The sequence below is a fragment of the Pseudophryne corroboree genome, chromosome 5, assembly GCF_028390025.1.
Source record: "Pseudophryne corroboree isolate aPseCor3 chromosome 5, aPseCor3.hap2, whole genome shotgun sequence".
Lineage (NCBI taxonomy): Eukaryota > Metazoa > Chordata > Amphibia > Anura > Myobatrachidae > Pseudophryne > Pseudophryne corroboree.
In genome coordinates, this window is record NC_086448.1 from 677661343 (window position 1) to 677684971 (window position 23629).

The 23629-nt window shown below is 44.1% G+C and overlaps 2 pseudogenes; both read right to left on the reverse strand.

The window, feature by feature from the left end:
• Nucleotides 1–16372: 16372 nt before the first annotated feature.
• On the reverse strand, nucleotides 16373–16493 carry LOC134929859 (5S ribosomal RNA; annotated as a pseudogene).
• Nucleotides 16494–22935: 6442 nt separating this feature from the next.
• On the reverse strand, nucleotides 22936–23056 carry LOC134929860 (5S ribosomal RNA; annotated as a pseudogene).
• Nucleotides 23057–23629: the final 573 nt, after the last annotated feature.

Sequence of the window (23629 nt, forward strand, 5' to 3'; positions counted from 1 at the left end):
GATGGGAAGTTAAGGTCAACGAGGAGACTGGAAAATGAGGGTAAAAAGAATTGGCTCTAGGATGAAAGCCCAAGACCGAAAAGAATGGGGACTCCTTGGTGGAAGAATGACAAGAGTTATTATAGGCAAACTCGGCCAAAGGAAGAAATTCAGACCAATCATTCTGAAGTTTGGCCGGATATAGCCGTAAATACTATTTTAACGACTGATTAACACGTTCAGTTTGTCCGTTAGACTGTGGATGGTACCCAGATGTTAAAGAGAGTTTCATATTTAATGAGGCACAAAAACGTTTCCAGAAACGGGCGATGAATTGCGGTCCCCGATCAGAGACAATATCCCTGGGTAAACCATGGAGCCTGAACACATGGCGGAGAAACAAAACTGCCAACCCTTGAGCAGAGGGTAATCGGGGGAGAGCAATGAAGTGGGCCATCTTACTAAAACGGTCTACTACCAACCAAATGACTCGAAATCCAGCTGAAAGAGGAAGGTCCACCACGAAATCCATGGATATATGTGACCATGGCCTGAGAGGAACGGCTAGAGGCATGAGTTGCCTGACCGGCAATGATCGAGATACCTTGTACTGAGCACAAACCTGACAGGAACGGACAAATTCCCTTACATCTTTAGAAAGATTAGGCCACCACACTGAGCGAGAGATTAACTCCAAGGTCTTAGTGATACCCGGATGAGAAACTCAGCTAGAACAGTGCCTCTCAGAAATTCAGGGACGAAGAGACGATCTGCAGGAGTGACTTTGGGAGCCTGCTGCTGAAGCTGGACTAGCTGTGTAAATAAATCCTGTGTGAGGCCAGCCCGGATGACAGACGATGGGACTATGGGGGTAGTAGCCGGGTGGTTATTGTGAACCGGAAGAAAACAGCGTGACAGGGTATCGGCTTTTGTATTCTTGGAACCGGGCCTGAAGGTGATAATAAACCTGAAACGGGTAAAAAAAAAAGCCCAACGTGCCTGTCGAGCATTAAGCCGTTTAGCTGACTCAATATACTGCAGGTTCTTGTGGTCAGTAAACACCGTAATGGTATGCCTTGCTCCTTCCAGCCAGTGCCTCCACTCCTCGAAAGCCCATTTAACTGCCAACAATTCTCGATTACCAACATCATAGTTGGATTCTGCGGAGGAGAATTTTCTGGACATGAAGGCACATGGGTGTAATTCCTGAGACTCCGGGTCTTCCTGAGAAAGGATAGCCCCCACTCCAACCTCTGAGGCATCTACCTCGACAATAAAGGGGAGATCCGGGTTAGGGTGTCTGAGTACTGGAGCTGAGACAAAGCACATATATTTGCACACACTGTGTTCCCTGATTAGCACACAAGGACTCCAGTGTGCACAAAGAATGGGCGCTGGGGTTTACCAATGGAGGAGATTTTTTCCCCAATATACAGTAGTTAGTGGATACTGCTGCTCTTTAGTTAAAGGATAATTGCATTCCTTATAAAAAACAAAGATATATAAAAATACCTCCCGGGATATAATCTCGGGAGTATACCAAGAGCGCTGCTTCCACCCCAATTTCTATACTATTATATAATTTCACAACCGGTTTTATATTCAATCTTTTTTATTTATATAAAAATAGTGCTCTAAATAAGCACAAATAAAAAGAATTTCATCGTGTACAATACATGCTGCAGCATAATAATTAATATTACAACCAAAAAACATAAGAGGCTTATTTGTATCCGGATCTGAGGCTTATATTAAAAACAAATTTAGCTGGGTAATGTCCACATTACATCAATATGTCCCAGTAAGGTGCAAAAAAATCCTTTCATTTCATAATCTCTGTGATCCGAAATTGATTCAATTAATAGGTGTATAAATCTTCAGATTGTCCCAATTTTACTTGGATTCTTAATATTGTTTGCACACATATATTTTACCTTCACAGGTGTTTACCATACGGATTCTTATTGATTTCGCCTCCAGTACTGGACTCTTTGCTGTTACGGTTCTCCTTTAGTAATTGAAGACATCATTCGTCAGGTGCTTCTGCTCACAGTGCTCAGGCTCCCTCTGCTGGTATTAGCCCGTATTGCAATTTACACTGTGTGACAGTATTGCTGACCCCGTGCTACAGCGGTCCGGAGGTGAAAATCTGTTACCACGGTCACTCGAATACGCGTTTCTCCGCCTTGATGCTCCCTCAGCGGCTTCCTCAGCTCAAATGGAAGGCAGACTTGGCTTCAGGCGACCAATTGGAAGGGTCCGCTCCTTTTTTAGTCAATGCCACAATAGGAGCAACCAAACCTGAGAAGGTATGAATAAAACGCCTATAGTAATTTGCAAACCCTAAAAAGCGCTGAATTGCTTTTAAGTTCGTGGGTTGTGCCCAATTTAGGATGGCCTGGAGTTTTTTTGGTTCCATGAAAAACCCCTTAGGAGAAATAATATACCCCAGGAAGGACACTTCTGTGATGTGGAAATCACATTTCTCCACTTTGGCGTATAAATGATTTTCCCGTAACTTCTGAAGGACCAGTCGCACATGGGTAATATGTTGTTCAAAAGACTCAGAGTAAATCAAAATGTTGTCTAAATAAACGACTACGAACTTTCCTAGAAAGTCGCGAAGGACGTCGTTAATGAGATCTTGAAATACAGCAGGAGCATTAGACAGCCCAAACGGCATCACCAGGTATTCATAATGTCCCGACTGTGTGCTGAAAGCCGTCTTCCACTCATCCCCAGATTTAATTCGGATGAGATTGTAAGCCCCTCTAAGATCGATCTTGGAAAAGATAACGGCAGTCCGGAGCTGATCAATAGTACTGAAATCAGTGGCAAGGGGTAGGTGTTTTTAACAGAAATTTTATTCAGAGCCCGATAATCAATACATGGTCTGAGCGACCCATCTTTTTTCTCAACAAAAAAGAACCCTGCACTCAATGGAGATTTCGAGGGCCTAATGAAGCCTTTTTTTAGGCTCTCCTGTACATAATCATTCATTGCCGTAGTTTCCGGCCCAGACAGGGCATATAGTCTCCCTTTAGGCAAAGAGGCACCGGGAACTCAGTCAATAGCGCAGTCATAGGACCGATGAGGAGGCAGAATATCCGCATTACCCTTGGAGAAAACATCGGCAACTTCCTGATATTCCAAAGGAATAAGTTCTGGGGTGACTGCCGCAACCCGGACTGGACGGGAAATACATTCCTTAATACAAAAGTGACCCCATCGGGAAATCTCCCCAGACTGCCAATCTATGGTGGGATTATGAAAGGCAAGCCAGGGGTGACCCAAAACTACGTGGACAGCCGGACAATGGGTAAGGTAAAATTCGATTTTCTCCGAATGTAGGGCCCCCACTGTCAGTTGTACTGGAGGTGTGCGGTGAGTGATTACCCCATTAGAAAGCGGACCACCATCCAAGCCGTGCATGGTGATATGTTTATCCAAAGGTATCTGTGGAACGCCCAAAGCCTGAGCCCAACCAAGATCCATGAAATTTCCCGCAGCTCCACTGTCGACGAAGGCCGACACCAACGAACTGAGACTACCAAAGGAAATTTTTACAGGAACTAATAAGGAATCAGTAGAGGAGATCAATTGCAGACCCAAGTGAACCCCCTCACAATTCCCTTGGTCAGAGCGTTTCCCTGCTTATTCGGGCAATTACGTGCGATATGTCCCTTGCTACCACAATACAAGCAAAGACCAGAATTTAGCCTTCTGGTTCTTTCCTCTGGGGACAGCCGGGAGAGACCCATTTGCATGGGCTTCCTCGACGTCCTCAGGGAAAGTATACACACATGGACTAGGCCTGAAACTAGCTCCTCTTTCAGCCCTCTGCTCCCGGAGACGACGATCAATTTTAATAGCAAGCTCCATGAGTTTGTCTAAAGTCTCTGGAGCGGGGTACTGAAGGAGACTGTCTTTAATAACTTCAGACAAACCGAGGCGAAACTGACTGCGCAGGGCCGGGTCATTCCAGCCACAGTCGTTCGACCAACGGCGAAACTCGGTACAATACGCCTCTGCTGGAATTTTCCCTTGCTTAAGTGCACGCAGGTGGCTCTCAGCCGACGCTTCTCTATCAGGGTCATCGTACAGAAGGCCTAGAGACTTAAAAAAGGCATCTACAGAAAGCAAGGCAACATCATCGGCTTTTAGCCCAAAAGCCCAGGTTTGCGGATCGCCTTGTAACAAAGACATCACAATCCCGACCCGTTGAGACTCAGTACCAGAGGATCGGGGCCTTAAACGAAAATAAAGCTTACAAGCTTCCTTGAAATTAAAAAAATCCTTTCGGTTACCTGAAAACCATTCAGGAAGGTGCATCTTTGGTTCTGGAATCATACTCGGGGAGGCTCGCAAAAGATCTTCCTGCGATCTCACCCGAAGAGTAAGATCCTGAACCATCTGAGTTAGTTCCCGAATCTGGTTGGCCAAAAGCTGGCTGGGATTCGGTCCTAATACTGCCGGATTCATGAGGCCGAATTTCAAGGCCCACCAAAAACAAATAACTCTTTATATTATACTTTTTTTGTTGTTTTTGGGCCGGTGATAATGTTACGTTCCTGATGCTCAGAACTAGGGAGATGTTGCGTAGTGAGTCCAGAGCACCAGGACGTGACGCTGAAATAAGGGTGGTACGGGAATAGCCCCTAGCACCCTACCTCCATTGTTTCACCCGTGTGGTCAGTTCACGCCTGAGTGACTATGGTTTCTTGGGCCCACGGCAGCCGCGTTTGAAGGGCGGATTAGGTCTGCCCAACTCCGATACCCCCAGGTCTTAGAGTGAGACAAGGCGTGAACCGAGACAGGATAATAACAAGGGGACCTCTAACTAAAGCAAACACAAAGCTAGGGGCTACTAACTACCCTAAAACTAAATATATGTGCGGCACGCCGCCAAAGGAAAAGAACAACAAAATATACCACTGTCCACTCCCCCACATGGCACCGCCGAGTTCCGGGGAGGACAGTGAAAAGCGGAAACCTCCGCAAAAACCACCAACACAAAATTAACACAAGGACTAAGCGGCCTAGGCCGCAACACGCGGCAGAAGCCGCTACTCACGAAACCGGGAGAGAACCCCAACAAGCGAGAACCCCCAGATGACTGCAACAGGTTCACTTGGACAGGAAGGATTCCCTGGACCGGCTTCAGAACTCCAGAACTCAGGAGCACAGGGAGCAGGATCGACCAGATACAGCTGACCAGGAACAGACGTTGCAAGGCAGGAACAGCATACAGGAAGCTATCACCGGCGAGGCTGCAGTGTGCTGGCTCCCATAAAAAGACCCTGCTGGCCAATGACAGGAGGGCCAGCAAGACCAGCCCCCAGACCCTAATTACTAGTTGCCGTGCAGCTGACCTGCTGCACGAGCAACTAATCAATCCTATCTGGCAACGGGGAACGCGGTCCGCCAATGGCGTCCCCGTTGCTATGGACCCAGCGGCTGAGGACGCCCGGCGTCCTAGCGTTGCCAGGGACCCGACGGCTACAGTACGCACGGTGTCCTGGCGTTGCTAGGCGCCGGGCGGCCAGGGAGGGAGGTGCGGCGGCCGTGAGTTTTGCTCGGAAGCAGACCGAGCGGTGCCGCGGACCGCGGCACCTAACAGTCCATTATACACACTGCACCAGGAAGCCCCTTATACACATGGTGCCAGGTAGCCACTTTTACACACGATGCCAGGTAGCCCCATACACACACTGCACCAGGTAGAGCCTTTTAGGAAAGAGAGTGAGTGTGTGTGTGTGTGTGTGTTTGAGTGTGTGTGTGTTTGTCTGATTGTTACTCACCAGGACAAAGTCACTAGCAGGACAGCGCCGTGCGGGAGGTGGACAGTACCACGCGAGGACTGGTAGGCTTGAGGTGTGTGGTGCAGTGCGGACAGCGGGGGGCAAATCAGATGGCCCCCCCAGGCAGTGCTTCACTTGCAGGGTCGCCCGGCCATATGTAGAGCTGGTAGCAGCCACAGGTGTTCGGCACGGCACCGCATTAAAATCTAGAAAATCTACATAAACTACAGCTCCCAGCAGACCTTACTGCCGGGAGCTCCCAAGCTCTCAAGGGCTGCTGGGAGCTGTAGTTAATGTAGCATTTACTGATTTCAGTGTGGACATCGGACACCGCCACCAGGAACTGTGGCTGCTGCCAGCTCTGCATGTTGCAAGGCATCACTGCGGGGCGGAGGCACACACAGGTACTGCCTCTAAAATGTACCTCCTGGCCACGGGTGGCACCACCAGGCAGTGCCCCTCCTTTGCTGGCGCCCCTGGCAAGTGCCATCCTGGTCAATGGGTAGATACGCCCCTGCACTGTGCGAACACCCCTTTACAGCCTCGTTACTCCCCCTGCTCTGCATCCCTGCTGCTGTGCCTATCTCCCCTGCTGCTGCTACCGCCAGCTGCTGTGCCTGTCACACTGTTTGACAGGCAGCGGCGCCGGCAGCTTGTAGCTTCCCTTACCCCCTGACAGTGTCAGCTTCAGTCAGTGTCCGTGTCCAGACTCCATGGCGAAAGGGGGTGGAGCTATATGGACGGAGGGGCAGAGCTACATGGGACAAAGGGACGGAGCTACACGGATCCAGGCTGCTACAGATTCAGCCAGCCAGACTACTGTGATAGGTAATTAGTGGATGGAAAGACTGAGTGAGAGTACATTTATATGTGTGTGTGTGTGTGTGTGTGTGTGTGTGTGTGTGTGTGTGTGTGTGTGTGTATGTATATGCAGGGGCAGGTAGTGCAGCTGCCATGGGGCCCAGAGCTGAGAGGGGCCACCTTCCCTGTCACAGTTACATGTGTATATATGTGTGTTTAGCCATTATGTGTACAAGTGGCACTTCTGCGGGATTATGCATAAGCGCACTACTACTAGGGGCATTATGTATAAGCGCACTACTACTTGGGGCATTATACATAAGCGGCACTACTACTGGGGGCATCATACATAATCGCACTACTATTGGGGACATTATGCATAAGCGCACTACTACTGGGGGCATTATACATAAGCGCACAACTACTAGGGGCATTGTACAGTGCATCCAGAAAGTATTCACAGCGCTTCACTTTTTCCACATTTTGTTATGTTACAGCCTTATTCCAAAATGGAATAAATTCATTTTTTTCCCCTCAAAATTCTACACACAATACCCCATAATGACAACATGAAAAAAGTTTTTTTGTGATTTTTGCAAATTTATTAAAAATAAAAAACTAAGAAATCACATGTGCATAAGTATTCACAGCCTTTGCCATGAAGCTCAAAATTGAGCTCAGGTGCATCCTGTTTCCACTGATCATCCTTGGGATGTTCCTACAGCTTAATTGGAGTCCACCTGTGGTAAATTCAGTTGATTGGACATGATTTGTAAAGGCACACGCCTGTCTATATACAGTCCCACACTTGTGTATGTCTGAGCACAAACCAAGCATGAAGTCAAAGGAATTGTCTATAGACCTCCGAGACAGGATTGTCTCGAGGCACAAATCTGGGGAAGGGTACAAAAAATATCTGCTGCTTTGAAGGTCCCAGTGAGCACAGTGGCCTCCATCATCCGTAAATGGAAGAAGTTCGGAACCACCAGGACTCTTCCTAGAGCTGGCCGTCCGTCTAAACTGAGCTATCGGGGGAGAAGGGCCCTAGTCAGGGAGGTGACCAAGAACCTGATGGTCACTCTGTCAGAGCTACAGCATTCCTCTGTGGAGAGACAGGAACCTTCCAGAAGGACAACCATCTCTGCAGCAATCCACCAATCAGGCCAATATGGTAGAGTGGCCAGATGGAAGCCACTTCTTAGTAAAAAGCACATGGCAGCCCACCTGGAGTTTGTCAAAATGCACCTGAAGGACTCTCAGACCATGAGAAACAAAATACTCTGGTTCTGATGAGACAAAGATTTAACTCTTTGGCGTGAATACCAGGCATCATGTTTGGAGGAAACCAGGCACCGCTCATCACCAGGCCAATACCATTCCTACAGTGAAGCATGGTGGTGGCAGCATCATGTTGTGGAGATGTTTTTCAGCGGCAGGAACTGGGAGACTAGTCAGGATAGAGGGAAAGATGAATGCAGCAATGTACAGAGACATCTTGGATGAAAACCTGCTCCAGAGCGCTCTTGACCTCAAACTGGGGCGGCGGTTCGTCTTTCAGCAGGACAACGACCCTAAGCACACAGCCAAAATATCAAAAGAGTGGCTTCAGGACAACTCTGTGAATGTCGTTGAGTGGCCCAGCCAGAGCCCAGACTTGGATCCGATTGGACATCTCTGGAGAGATCTGAAAATGGCTGTGTACCGACGCTTCCCATCCAACCTGATGGAGCTTGAGAGGTGATGCAAAGAGGAATGGGTGAAACTACCCAAAGATAGGTGTGCCAAGCTTATGGCATCATATTCAAAAAGATATGAGGCTGTAATTGCTGCCAAAGGTGCATCAACAAAATATTGAGCAAAGGCTGTGAATACTTATGTACATGTGATTTCTTAGCTTTTAATTTTTAATAAATTTGCAAAAATCTCAGAAAAACTTTTTTCACATTGTCATTATGGGGTATTGGCTCTCATTCCGAGTTGTTCGCTCGCTAGCTGCTTTTAGCAGCATTGCAAACGCTAGGACACCGCCCTCTGGGAGTGTATCTTAGCTTAGCAGAATAGCGAACGAAAGGTTAGCAGAACTGCTACTAAATAATTCCTTGCAGTTTCTGAGTAGCTCCAGACCTACTCCTAGATTGCGATCACCTCGGTCCGTTTAGTTCCTGGTTTGACGTCACAAACACACTAGAGATGAGCGCCGGAAATTTTTCGGGTTTTGTGTTTTGGTTTTGGGTTCGGTTCCGCGGCCGTGTTTTGGGTTCGACCGCGTTTTGGCAAAACCTCACCGAATTTTTTTTGTCGGATTCGGGTGTGTTTTGGATTCGGGTGTTTTTTTCAAAAAACACTAAAAAACAGCTTAAATCATAGAATTTGGGGGTCATTTTGATCCCAAAGTATTATTAACCTCAAAAACCATAATTTACACTCATTTTCAGTCTATTCTGAATACCTCACACCTCACAATATTATTTTTAGTCCTAAAATTTGCACCTAGGTCGCTGGATGACTAAGCTAAGCGACCCTAGTGGCCGACACAAACACCGGGCCCATCTAGGAGTGTCACTGCAGTGTCACGCAGGATGTCCCTTCCAAAAAACCCTCCCCAAACAGCACATGACGCAAAGAAAAAAAGAGGCGCAATGAGGTAGCTGTGTGAGTAAGATAAGCGACCCTAGTGGCCGACACAAACACCGGGCCCATCTAGGAGTGTCACTGCAGTGTCACGCAGGATGTCCCTTCCAAAAAACCCTCCCCAAACAGCACATGACGCAAAGAAAAAAAGAGGCGCAATGAGGTAGCTGTGTGAGTAAGATAAGCGACCCTAGTGGCCGACACAAACACCGGGCCCATCTAGGAGTGTCACTGCAGTGTCACGCAGGATGTCCCTTCCAAAAAACCCTCCCCAAACAGCACATGACGCAAAGAAAAAAAGAGGCGCAATGAGGTAGCTGTGTGAGTAAGATAAGCGACCCTAGTGGCCGACACAAACACCGGGCCCATCTAGGAGTGTCACTGCAGTGTCACGCAGGATGTCCCTTCCAAAAAACCCTCCCCAAACAGCACATGACGCAAAGAAAAAAAGAGGCGCAATGAGGTAGCTGTGTGAGTAAGATAAGCGACCCTAGTGGCCGACACAAACACCGGGCCCATCTAGGAGTGTCACTGCAGTGTCACGCAGGATGTCCCTTCCAAAAAACCCTCCCCAAACAGCACATGACGCAAAGAAAAAAAGAGGCGCAATGAGGTAGCTGTGTGAGTAAGATAAGCGACCCTAGTGGCCGACACAAACACCGGGCCCATCTAGGAGTGTCACTGCAGTGTCACGCAGGATGTCCCTTCCAAAAAACCCTCCCCAAACAGCACATGACGCAAAGAAAAAAAGAGGCGCAATGAGGTAGCTGTGTGAGTAAGATAAGCGACCCTAGTGGCCGACACAAACACCGGGCCCATCTAGGAGTGGCACTGCAGTGTCACGCAGGATGTCCCTTCCAAAAAACCCTCCCCAAACAGCACATGACGCAAAGAAAAAAAGAGGCGCAATGAGGTAGCTGTGTGAGTAAGATAAGCGACCCTAGTGGCCGACACAAACACCGGGCCCATCTAGGAGTGGCACTGCAGTGTCACGCAGGATGTCCCTTCCAAAAAACCCTCCCCAAACAGCACATGACGCAAAGAAAAATAAAAGAAAAAAGAGGTGCAAGATGGAATTGTCCTTGGGCCCTCCCACCCACCCTTATGTTGTATAAACAGGACATGCACACTTTAACCAACCCATCATTTCAGTGACAGGGTCTGCCACACGACTGTGACTGAAATGACGGGTTGGTTTGGACCCCCACCAAAAAAGAAGCAATTAATCTCTCCTTGCACAAACTGGCTCTACAGAGGCAAGATGTCCACCTCATCATCATCCTCCGATATATCACCGTGTACATCCCCCTCCTCACAGATTATCAATTCGTCCCCACTGGAATCCACCATCTCAGCTCCCTGTGTACTTTGTGGAGGCAATTGCTGCTGGTCAATGTCTCCACGGAGGAATTGATTATAATTCATTTTAATGAACATCATCTTCTCCACATTTTCTGGATGTAACCTCGTACGCCGATTGCTGACAAGGTGAGCGGCGGCACTAAACACTCTTTCGGAGTACACACTTGTGGGAGGGCAACTTAGGTAGAATAAAGCCAGTTTGTGCAAGGGCCTCCAAATTGCCTCTTTTTCCTGCCAGTATAAGTACGGACTGTGTGACGTGCCTACTTGGATGCGGTCACTCATATAATCCTCCACCATTCTTTCAATGGGGAGAGAATCATATGCAGTGACAGTAGACGACATGTCCGTAATCGTTGTCAGGTCCTTCAGTCCGGACCAGATGTCAGCATCAGCAGTCGCTCCAGACTGCCCTGCATCACCGCCAGCGGGTGGGCTCGGAATTCTGAGCCTTTTCCTCGCACCCCCAGTTGCGGGAGAATGTGAAGGAGGAGATGTTGACAGGTCGCGTTCTGCTTGACTTGACAATTTTCTCACCAGCAGGTCTTTCAACCCCAGCAGACTTGTGTCTGCCGGAAAGAGAGATCCAAGGTAGGCTTTAAATCTAGGATCGAGCACGGTGGCCAAAATGTAGTGCTCTGATTTCAACAGATTGACCACCCGTGAATCCTTGTTAAGCGAATTAAGGGCTCCATCCACAAGTCCCACATGCCTAGCGGAATCGCTCCGTGTTAGCTCCTCCTTCAATGTCTCCAGCTTCTTCTGCAAAAGCCTGATGAGGGGAATGACCTGACTCAGGCTGGCAGTGTCTGAACTGACTTCACGTGTGGCAAGTTCAAAGGGCATCAGAACCTTGCACAACGTTGAAATCATTCTCCACTGCACTTGAGACAGGTGCATTCCACCTCCTATATCGTGCTCAATTGTATAGGCTTGAATGGCCTTTTGCTGCTCCTCCAACCTCTGAAGCATATAGAGGGTTGAATTCCACCTCGTTACCACTTCTTGCTTCAGATGATGGCAGGGCAGGTTCAGTAGTTTTTGGTGGTGCTCCAGTCTTCTGTACGTGGTGCCTGTACGCCGAAAGTGTCCCGCAATTCTTCTGGCCACCGACAGCATCTCTTGCACGCCCCTGTCGTTTTTTTAAAAATTCTGCACCACCAAATTCAAGGTATGTGCAAAACATGGGACGTGCTGGAATTTGCCCATATTTAATGCACACACAATATTGCTGGCGTTGTCCGATGCCACAAATCCACAGGAGAGTCCAATTGGGGTAAGCCATTCCGCGATGATCTTCCTCAGTTGCCGTAAGAGGTTTTCAGCTGTGTGCGTATTCTGGAAAGCGGTGATACAAAGCGTAGCCTGCCTAGGAAAGAGTTGGCGTTTGCGAGATGCTGCTACTGGTGCCGCCGCTGCTGTTCTTGCGGCGGGAGTCCATACATCTACCCAGTGGGCTGTCACAGTCATATAGTCCTGACCCTGCCCTGCTCCACTTGTCCACATGTCCGTGGTTAAGTGGACATTGGGTACAACTGCATTTTTTAGGACACTGGTGAGTCTTTTTCTGACGTCCGTGTACATTCTCGGTATCGCCTGCCTAGAGAAGTGGAACCTAGATGGTATTTGGTAACGGGGGCACACTGCCTCAATAAATTGTCTAGTTCCCTGTGAACTAACGGCGGATACCGGACGCACGTCTAACACCAACATAGTTGTCAAGGCCTCAGTTATCCGCTTTGCAGCAGGATGACTGCTGTGATATTTCATCTTCCTCGCAAAGGACTGTTGGACAGTCAATTGCTTACTGGAAGTAGTACAAGTGGGCTTACAACTTCCCCTCTGGGATGACCATCGACTCCCAGCAGCAACAACAGCAGCGCCAGCAGCAGTAGGCGTTACACTCAAGGATGCATCGGAGGAATCCCAGGCAGGAGAGGACTCGTCAGAATTGCCAGTGACATGGCCTGCAGGACTATTGGCATTCCTGGGGAAGGAGGAAATTGACACTGAGGGAGTTGGTGGGGTGGTTTGCGTGAGCTTGGTTACAAGAGGAAGGGATTTACTGGTCAGTGGACTGCTTCCGCTGTCGCCCAAAGTTTTTGAACTTGTCACTGACTTATTATGAATGCGCTGCAGGTGACGTATAAGGGAGGATGTTCCGAGGTGGTTAACGTCCTTACCCCTACTTATTACAGCTTGACAAAGGCAACACACGGCTTGACACCTGTTGTCCGCTTTTCTGTTGAAATACCTCCACACTGAAGAGCTGATTTTTTTGGTATTTTCACCAGGCATGTCAACGGCCATATTCCTCCCACGGACAACAGGTGTCTCCCCGGGTGCCTGACTTAAACAAACCACCTCACCATCAGAATCCTCCTGGTCAATTTCCTCCCCAGCGCCAGCAACACCCATATCCTCCTCATCCTGGTGTACTTCAACACTGACATCTTCAATCTGACTATCAGGAACTGGACTGCGGGTGCTCCTTCCAGCACTTGCAGGGGGCGTGCAAATGGTGGAAGGTGCATGCTCTTCACGTCCAGTGTTGGGAAGGTCAGGCATCGCAACCGACACAATTGGACTCTCCTTGTGGATTTGGGATTTCGAAGAACGCACAGTTCTTTGCGGTGCTTTTGCCAGCTTGAGTCTTTTCAGTTTTCTAGCGAGAGGCTGAGTGCTTCCATCCTCATGTGAAGCTGAACCACTAGCCATGAACATAGGCCAGGGCCTCAGCCGTTCCTTGCCACTCCGTGTGGTAAATGGCATATTGGCAAGTTTACGCTTCTCCTCCGACAATTTTATTTTAGGTTTTGGAGTCTTTTTTTTACTGATATTTGGTGTTTTGGATTTGACATGCTCTGTACTATGACATTGGGCATCGGCCTTGGCAGACGACGTTGCTGGCATTTCATCGTCTCGGCCATGACTAGTGGCAGCAGCTTCAGCACGAGGTGGAAGTGGATCTTGATCTTTCCCTAATTTTGGAACCTCAACATTTTTGTTCTCCATATTTTAATAGGCACAACTAAAAGGCACCTCAGGTAAACAATGGAGATGGATGGATACTAGTATACTTATGGATGGACTGCCGAGTGCCGACACAGAGGTAGCTACAGCCGTGGACTACCGTACTGTACTGTGTCTGCTGCTAATATAGACTGGATGATAATGAGATGTAGTATGTATAAAGAAGAAAGAAAAAAAAAACCACGGGTAGGTGGTATACAATTATGGATGGACTGCCGAGTGCCGACACAGAGGTAGCTACAGCCGTGGACTACCGTACTGTACTGTGTCTGCTGCTAATATAGACTGGATGATAATGAGATGTAGTATGTATAAAGAAGAAAGAAAAAAAAAACCACGGGTAGGTGGTATACAATTATGGATGGACTGCCGAGTGCCGACACAGAGGTAGCTACAGCCGTGGACTACCGTACTGTACTGTGTCTGCTGCTAATATAGACTGGTTGATAATGAGATGTAGTATGTATAAAGAAGAAAGAAAAAAAAAACCACGGGTAGGTGGTATACAATTATGGATGGACTGCCGAGTGCCGACACAGAGGTAGCTACAGCCGTGGACTACCGTACTGTACTGTGTCTGCTACTAATATAGACTGGATGATAATGAGATGTAGTATGTATAAAGAAGAAAGAAAAAAAAAACCACGGGTAGGTGGTATACAATTATGGATGGACTGCCGAGTGCCGACACAGAGGTAGCTACAGCCGTGGACTACCGTACTGTACTGTGTCTGCTGCTAATATAGACTGGTTGATAATGAGATGTAGTATGTATAAAGAAGAAAGAAAAAAAAAACACGGGTAGGTGGTATACAATTATGGATGGACTGCCGAGTGCCGACACAGAGGTAGCTACAGCCGTGGACTACCGTACTGTGTCTGCTGCTAATATAGACTGGATGATAATGAGATGTAGTATGTATAAAGAAGAAAGAAAAAAAAAACCACGGGTAGGTGGTATACAATTATGGATGGACTGCCGAGTGCCGACACAGAGGTAGCTACAGCCGTGAACTACCGTACTGTGTCTGCTGCTAATATAGACTGGTTGATAATGAGATGTAGTATGTATAAAGAAGAAAGAAAAAAAAAACCACGGGTAGGTGGTATACAATTATGGATGGACTGCCGAGTGCCGACACAGAGGTAGCTACAGCCGTGGACTACCGTACTGTACTGTGTCTGCTGCTAATATAGACTGGATGATAATGAGATGTAGTATGTATAAAGAAGAAAGAAAAAAAAACCACGGGTAGGTGGTATACAATTATGGATGGACTGCCGAGTGCCGACACAGAGGTAGCTACAGCCGTGAACTACCGTACTGTGTCTGCTGCTAGTAGACTGGATGATAAATAATGATATAAAAAATATATATATATCACTACTGCAGCCGGACAGGTATATATTATATAATGACGGACCTGCTGGAGTGGACACTGTCTGTCAGCAGAATGAGTTTTTTAATTTTTATAGAATAAAAAAACACCACACAAGTCACACGACGAGTGTACTTTTTCAGGCAGACATTCAATCACAATATACTATACTGGTGGTCAGTGTGGTCAGGTCACTGGTCACAGTGGTCAGTGGTCAGTCACACTGGCAGTGGCACTCTGGCAGCAAAAGTGTGCACTGTTTAATATGTACTCCTGGCTCCTGCTATAACCTATAACTGCTCCCCAGTCTCCCCCACAATTAAGCTGTGTGAGCACAGTCAGATATTATACATAGATGATGCAGCACACTGGGCTGAGCACAGATATGGTATGTGAGTGTGACTGAGTCACTGTGTATCGTTTTTTTCAGGCAGAGAACAAGAACAGAACGGATTATTAAATAATAATAAATTATAAAACTGCACTGGTGGTCAGGTCACTGGTCATCAATCACTAGTATAACTCCTCCTAAGCTCCAGTAAGTAAATGAAGTGTCTCACTCTCACTCTCCTATCTATTTTAATTTCTAAACGGAGAGGACGCCAGCCACGTCTTCTCCCTATCAATCTCAATGCATGTGTGAAAATGGCCGCGACGCGCGGCTCCTTATATAGAATCCTAGTCTCGCGATAGAATCCGAGCCTCGCGAGAATCCGACAGCGTGATGATGACGTTCGGGCGCGCTCGGGTTAACCGAGCAAGGCGGGAAGATCCGAGTCGCTCGGACCCGTGTAAAAAAACATGAAGTTCGGGCGGGTTCGGATTCAGAGAAACCGAACCCGCTCATCTCTAAAACACACCCTGCGTTCGGCCAGCCACTCCCCCGTTTCTCCAGCCACTCCTGCGTTTTTACCTGGTACGCCTGCGTTTTTTAGCACACTGAGAACATGAAAAAAAGAAGAAAGAAGACTCTTTGTTGGGAAGCACTCAAAATACAGATAACGTAGTACGACTAAGTGTCACAAAAACTAACTAAAATGCAATATTTTATTAATTCTCTTTAAAATTAATTATTGAGGAGTTCAATGGGTGCCGATGTTTATTAAATGGTGACATTGCGAAAATATAAAAAGAAATATATAAATTGTAAGGTACAAATACCTAATTCAGGCCGAAGTGGGTATGTCTATATTGTTGTTAATAATCACACTTCCAACTGTAGGACAACCTGTGATAATAAATTGCTCACTTATTGAAAATATGACCATCATTTATAAGCTGCTATATATCCCAAAATGGGAATTTTAATCCTAGCAGATAGTTGAATCATAGGTCATAACCGAGGTGTAATACAATGCTCTGTATTGGTGACAGATGGGTGGCAAATATTTGCAGTACCAGGGTGTTCCTTGGTAGTCTCCTATCCAAGTACTTAACCCGGCCCTCCACTGCTTGGCTTCCAAGATCAGATGAGATTGGGCATCTCCAGCGGGGTATGACCGCAGACCTTATGCTCACCCTTGTCACACTGTGTCCACAAATGGGCACAGACAGGAGCCAATTTACGTTGTTATATGAGCCACAGGTATCGATACAGCTGAAAAGAAAATTTTTTTTTATCATAAATGATAAAGTATAACAAAAGATTAAGTACCCATCTGGATTTTCACGGCTTAGTTAGTCGCAGTATCAGTAGGAATAAAACCTCTCAAATGCACAGTTTATCATATACATGAGAATAAAGCATTAGATCAAAAATGATGGTATTTTTAACTGTGCAGGAAAGGGAAACCTCCAAATTTGGTCTCCAGAACAGTAATGATAGTATATTACACTTTGAATTTATCAAAGAAGCAGGGAAACACAAACAATGAAATCTTCAGCTCTCAGAGATTATTCTCAAGTAATAGAAAAATAATGAAAACAGAGTGTTTTCTATATGATATGTGTCTTCAGGTAAATACTGAGATAATTATGGTTTTCTGCAGTGTAAAAGAGAGAGAGAGAAGAGAAGGCGTTTATGTGCTAAATAAGGTCAAAAAAAATGGCAGACGTATCCACATCCGCTTTTTTTATATATAAATATAGACCTCAAAAAGGTTGCATTGATTCCCTTGCTGGCAATAGCTGACTGTCAATAGTATAGTCTATGCACCATGTGGGTAGGGTATTTGTAAATACTGGTCCGTGAAATGACAATGCACTGGTGCACAGAGACACATGTATTGAAAATGCACTGGTGCACAGAGACGCATGTATAAACCAAACCTGGTGTATGTTCGTAAAATTCTAGTCCTACTTGTATACTGGGGGAGATCCTGGTATGAGGAAGGTGCCGGCCGCGTCTGCCCGCGTCCTGTCTGCTGCCGAGCTCCGGCCGCACTGTACTTCCTGTTTGGCTGGTTCCCTTGGCGACGGACTTTGCCGAGAACGGCTCGTTGCGGTCACGTGTGCGCACCACGTGACCGTGAGGATACTGTCTCCTTCCTGACGTACGTTTCGCAATTTGCTTGGTCACAGGGCGTCAGTGGGTTCAACCCTTGTTTGTTCTTATATTGATAGTACTATTGGCTGATTGGTTCTTAGTAAGTGATTGATAAGTATACGATCCTGTCATATTCGAGATCAGACCTGCTGATTCCCATAGGATAATACGTCATGATTGACAGTTGAAAGTACCATTCAGCATTTCATAGTGGAAAATCATATAGTTAAAAAAGAGCTGGTTAGATTAATTCAAGGAATTATTCACAAAAATTGTATATTTACAAAAAATAGGGATATAAAGATGGTATAAATTATGAAGACACTTAAAATGGAATGTAAATATCTTGATCTATATACATATGGGTATAAGAATATTATGGAAAGAAAGAAAAGGTATAATATAATATAGTAAAATGTTGCAATAAAATTTGTAGATTATTATATATATAAATAAATAAGTCTATGTGTGACGCTTAGTGTGCCTATACTTAAAAAAGGGGGGAAATATATGCATTGTTAAGAAAAAATAATATTAAACTAGGATATTGCTGGAAAAGTTATTAGTGAGAATTGTTAAAAATGATTAATTGGTGATTACGTGACAGTGACTAATAAAGGTAAAAAGGAGAATAAAGGTGAGACTAGAAATATTAATAAAAGTGAATATATAGGATATAAAAGGTGAATAAATAAAATGAGAAATATATAGGATTTGAGGGTCTATATACTGGTATATGGGTTATAGCAATTATTTGGAATGTGATATTATTGTGCAGAAATCGTTATGAGGGCAATGTGATGGAAAATGTAGTTTTATGCTGCAAAAGGTGTATATATGCACTTACATTTGATAAATATATGTATATATATATACATGCATACATAAGGGATTGTGAAGGGGTTAATTATAAGCCCATAGTGCTAAAATATATATATATACGTTTTTTAAAACGTTAAGTGTAATAGAATAAAAGTGACAATGAAATATATAGAATAATAAAAATATGATTAAAAAATATATAATATAGAAATTTTTATTATTGATAATGTATAATTAAATAGATAGGCCAGTATAAAATGTTTAATTAGTGGCAGTGTTATATAATAAATTAAATTTATGAGATAATAAGGATTATTATCTTATTGAAATATTCTATAGTGTCATAAGAGTATTTATTATTGGTGCTGGTATTGTATAGGAAGTTAATTCTTAGGGAATATCATATTTACTGGTTATTATCGATATTGTACAATACAATTAGAAATTTTTTGTTGTTAAGTAGTAAATGAAAAATAAAGAATGAAAAATAAAATAGAAAATGAAAACATGATTAGGATTAGGGGGAGGGGGCAAAAAAATTCATTGAGGACAGTAGAATTACTGTTTTAATTCAGGAAAACTCCATAGTTTATATTTTCATTCATCCCAGAGGGGTGGATAGTGCCCAATTTGAAAATCCACTCACATTCTTTCTTCAATAGGATATCTGTCAAACTACCACCACGTATTCCGAGTTTGATTTTTTCAAGTCCGAAGACCCTCAGATCCTCCCATCTATTGTCATGGTGTTGGTAGAAATGGCGTGCTACCGTAGTGAGTGGTTTCATCTTTCTTTTATCAGATGTGGCATTACGTATGGTCCCAATGTGTTCTAGAACACGTTGTTTTAGTGGGCGAGTGGTCATACCCACATATTTCTTGTCACAGCTACATTTGATGCAGTAGATGACCCCTTCAGTCAGACAATTCATATAATCATTGATCTTGAATTCTGTCCCGTATTTATCTTTTACTTCCTTCACTGTTTCAATGTGTCTACAAGCTTTACATTTCCCACAGGGATATGTTCCTGTTGTAATAGTTTTCTTTGTGGGTATTCTTTGGAAATGACTTTGTACCAGTTGGTCTTTTAAATTTCTGGACCTCCGCCAACTCATAGAGACACGTGGACCAAGTTTTTCTGATAAGTCTGAGTCAGCATGTAATACATGCCAGTGTTTTTGTATGGCTTCACTTATCTCCCTCCATTCGTGGCAATAGTTGCCCACAAATCTAATAATATTTGTGTTTTGTGCTTTCTCTTTTTTCTTGAAGATAATGTCATCCCTGGGGACAATTAGTGCACTTCGTGAGGCTTTTTTTATTGAGGTATTGCTGTATCCTCTTTCACGTAGTCGTTGGGCCAGTTCTGTGCTCTGTTTTTTGAAATTGTGATCATCTGAGCAATTCCTGCGAAGACGGAGGAATTCCCCTTTTGGTATATTTTCTATGGTGGGATGAAAATGTGAACTTGTCTGATGTAGTAGGGTATTAGTCGCAGTAGTTTTTCGGTACAGATTTGTGGCGATCATTCCCTCTGAGTCCTTGTATATCATTAGATCCAAGAATGGTAACTCCGTCTGGCTGATGTTATGAGTTAGACGAAGATTAAGGTTGTTGTCATTAAGATGCTCTATGAACTGATGTAATAGTTGTAGGTCACCTTCCCATATCATAAAGATATCGTCTATATATCTTGTCCACATGATGATGTTAGATGTAAAATCATCATTGGTATCTTTGAAGACGAATTCTCTCTCCCACCATCCTAAAAAAATGTTCGCATAAGTAGGTGCACAGGCCGCCCCCATAGCAGTACCTCGCGTTTGGAGGTAAAATCTGTCATTGAATACGAAGAAATTGTAATGCAATACAAAGTGCAGCAATTTGATCAAGAAAGTATGAAATTCCTCCCAGCCTTCGTCATGTAGAAAATATTCAACTGCTGTTATACCTTCTGTGTGGCCAATCGAGGTATATAGTGCTTCTACGTCCAATGATACTAGGTATTGGTTGTCCTCCAATTTTACGTCATGAAGTTTCCTTAGCATGTCTGCTGTGTCTTGTATATATGAAGGAAGACCCAGTACAAGATGTCTAAGGTGTAGGTCCAAGAAAATACTCGCCTTTTCAGTTAATCCACCTATGCCTGATACTATTGGTCTCCCAGGTGGGTTTAAAATATTTTTGTGCACTTTTGGCAACATGTAGTATGTAGGGATTTTCGGATTCTGAGTTTGTAGGTATTCATATTCTTGTCTCGTAATTGACCCTTGTTCTCGAGCCTGAGTAATAATCTTAGAATAAACCAACATATAGTTACCCAGGGGGTTCAAAAGTATCCTTTTATAACAGTCAGTAGATTCCAATTGTCGTAGTGCTTCTTTGATATAGTCGGTTTTAGGCCAAATCACAATGTTGCCTCCCTTGTCCGAGGGCTTTATTATGACATCCTGCCATGTTTGTATCTCCCTCATGGCCTTTCTTTCTTGATATGTCATGTTTGAGTGACGGAAATTTTTCTTGTTGGTATGAATTAGATCAAATTCTTTTGCAACTAGTTTCTGGAATACCTGAACTTCTGGACATATTTGTTCAGGTGGAAAATATGTAGACTTCTTCTTGATAGCAGGCCTGATAGGAGGTCTGTGGTCCATACGGTTTGACACGTATTGGTCTTGTTCTAATTCATATAGTGCAGCCAGTGCTTCTTCCTCCATTGCTTGTAGATCTGAGGTTGTAGATTCCTCTATTTCAGGGGTTTCTCCCCTTGTGATAATGGGAGATATTTTATCACTATAGAGTTTTGTCAATATTAATTTCCTTCCAAATAGTTTCAAGTCCTTTTCCCATCTGAACCTCTCAAAATGCCCTGTAGGGGAGAATGTCAGGCCTTTACTCAATATAGATTTCTGTGCATCTGTGAGTATGTGTTCAGAAAGATTAATGATTTTGAGTTTATTATCCTGTTGTTCATTTTCAACCTTAGTTAGTAAACTGGTAGTTGTCATCTCCTTTGTGTGTTTCGGGTCAGCGGGGGTGAGAAATCCCATTGCTGTTGACCTCTTCTTCCTCTTCCGCCCCCTCCTCGTCTTCCTCCTCTTTGTCTTCCTCGTGCCCTCCCTGTCCGGGGGTTCCCTAAAAAAGAAGAAGAAGAAGAGGCAGAGGGGGATGGATCGTATTGGATGTTGCTTGCTTGTCCTCTGGAACCCAAATGTTTGTCGGGTATGTAATCAGTATCTTCTGTTCCAGACGCTTCTGCCTCTGAGGATGAGTAATCACCTGTATGTTGAGTTGTATTTCTTTTCCAGGTGGGCCTTTGCCATTTAAAGACTTTTCCTGAAGCAAAATCCTTTTTATCCCTGACGTATTTGGTTCGTTTACGATCGATGATAGATTGTTCATATGCCTGTAATTCTTGTTTATTGTGTTCAAAGCACTTCTGAAAATGTAAATCCTTTTCCCAAGTTTCTAATTTTTTACCTAGGTCTTCCAGTTCACGCTCGCATTCTTCCAGTATCAGGTTGTTGTGTTTAGTTAAAATGTTCATAAGATCACTTGAACATTTGAGGAGAGTATTTTCCCATTCCTTCTTTAAATTCTCGCTCGCTAAATCGAATGCCGGGAAAATTTTTGGACGGAGGCCTCTAGGTGATATTTTGTTTTTAATGTAGTTTTCCAAAGTTGTAAGGTCCCAGGTGGTCCTAATTTGTTTTCGTAACAGCACATTTAGTTTGTGAAAGTCAGATTCCCAACTGATATGGGGTTCATTATCTGTAATTTCACTTGGAAAAATATCATCTAAATTATCCTTGTTTTTGCGTCTTGAACTCAGCTCTTGTTTAAGATTAAAACTCATATTTCATGAGAGAACTCCGAAAAAAGGAAAAAGAAAATAGGGAACAGAGATTTTCCTGAAGAAGGAATGTCCGTTGCCTTTATATCACCGTGCAGGTATTTCCGAGAAGACTGGAGACCAGTCACAAATACAGTGGATTGAGAAACAGAAAAATTGGAAACCGCACTGGTATAATTGATGTATATGTATAATGATGGTTATCTGTATAAACTGATAAATAAATTTAAGGTTCAAATCCTTACTTTAGGGAGCAGATACTTAAGGTAACACATTCCTTATTTTTATGTATCAAAAAAGCTACCCATCAGTGGTGCTCCCCCGAGTCAATTATTCATAGTGAGAACATGAAAAAAAGAAGAAAGAAGACTCTTTGTTGGGAAGCACTCAAAATACAGATAACGTAGTACGACTAAGTGTCACAAAAACTAACTAAAATGCAATATTTTATTAATTCTCTTTAAAATTAATTATTGAGGAGTTCAATGGGTGCCGATGTTTATTAAATGGTGACATTGCGAAAATATAAAAAGAAATATATAAATTGTAAGGTACAAATACCTAATTCAGGCCGAAGTGGGTATGTCTATATTGTTGTTAATAATCACACTTCCAACTGTAGGACAACCTGTGATAATAAATTGCTCACTTATTGAAAATATGACCATCATTTATAAGCTGCTATATATCCCAAAATGGGAATTTTAATCCTAGCAGATAGTTGAATCATAGGTCATAACCGAGGTGTAATACAATGCTCTGTATTGGTGACAGATGGGTGGCAAATATTTGCAGTACCAGGGTGTTCCTTGGTAGTCTCCTATCCAAGTACTTAACCCGGCCCTCCACTGCTTGGCTTCCAAGATCAGATGAGATTGGGCATCTCCAGCGGGGTATGACCGCAGACCTTATGCTCACCCTTGTCACACTGTGTCCACAAATGGGCACAGACAGGAGCCAATTTACGTTGTTATATGAGCCACAGGTATCGATACAGCTGAAAAGAAAAATTTTTTTTATCATAAATGATAAAGTATAACAAAAGATTAAGTACCCATCTGGATTTTCACGGCTTAGTTAGTCGCAGTATCAGTAGGAATAAAACCTCTCAAATGCACAGTTTATCATATACATGAGAATAAAGCATTAGATCAAAAATGATGGTATTTTTAACTGTGCAGGAAAGGGAAACCTCCAAATTTGGTCTCCAGAACAGTAATGATAGTATATTACACTTTGAATTTATCAAAGAAGCAGGGAAACACAAACAATGAAATCTTCAGCTCTCAGAGATTATTCTCAAGTAATAGAAAAATAATGAAAACAGAGTGTTTTCTATATGATATGTGTCTTCAGGTAAATACTGAGATAATTATGGTTTTCTGCAGTGTAAAAGAGAGAGAGAGAAGAGAAGGCGTTTATGTGCTAAATAAGGTCAAAAAAAATGGCAGACGTATCCACATCCGCTTTTTTTATATAT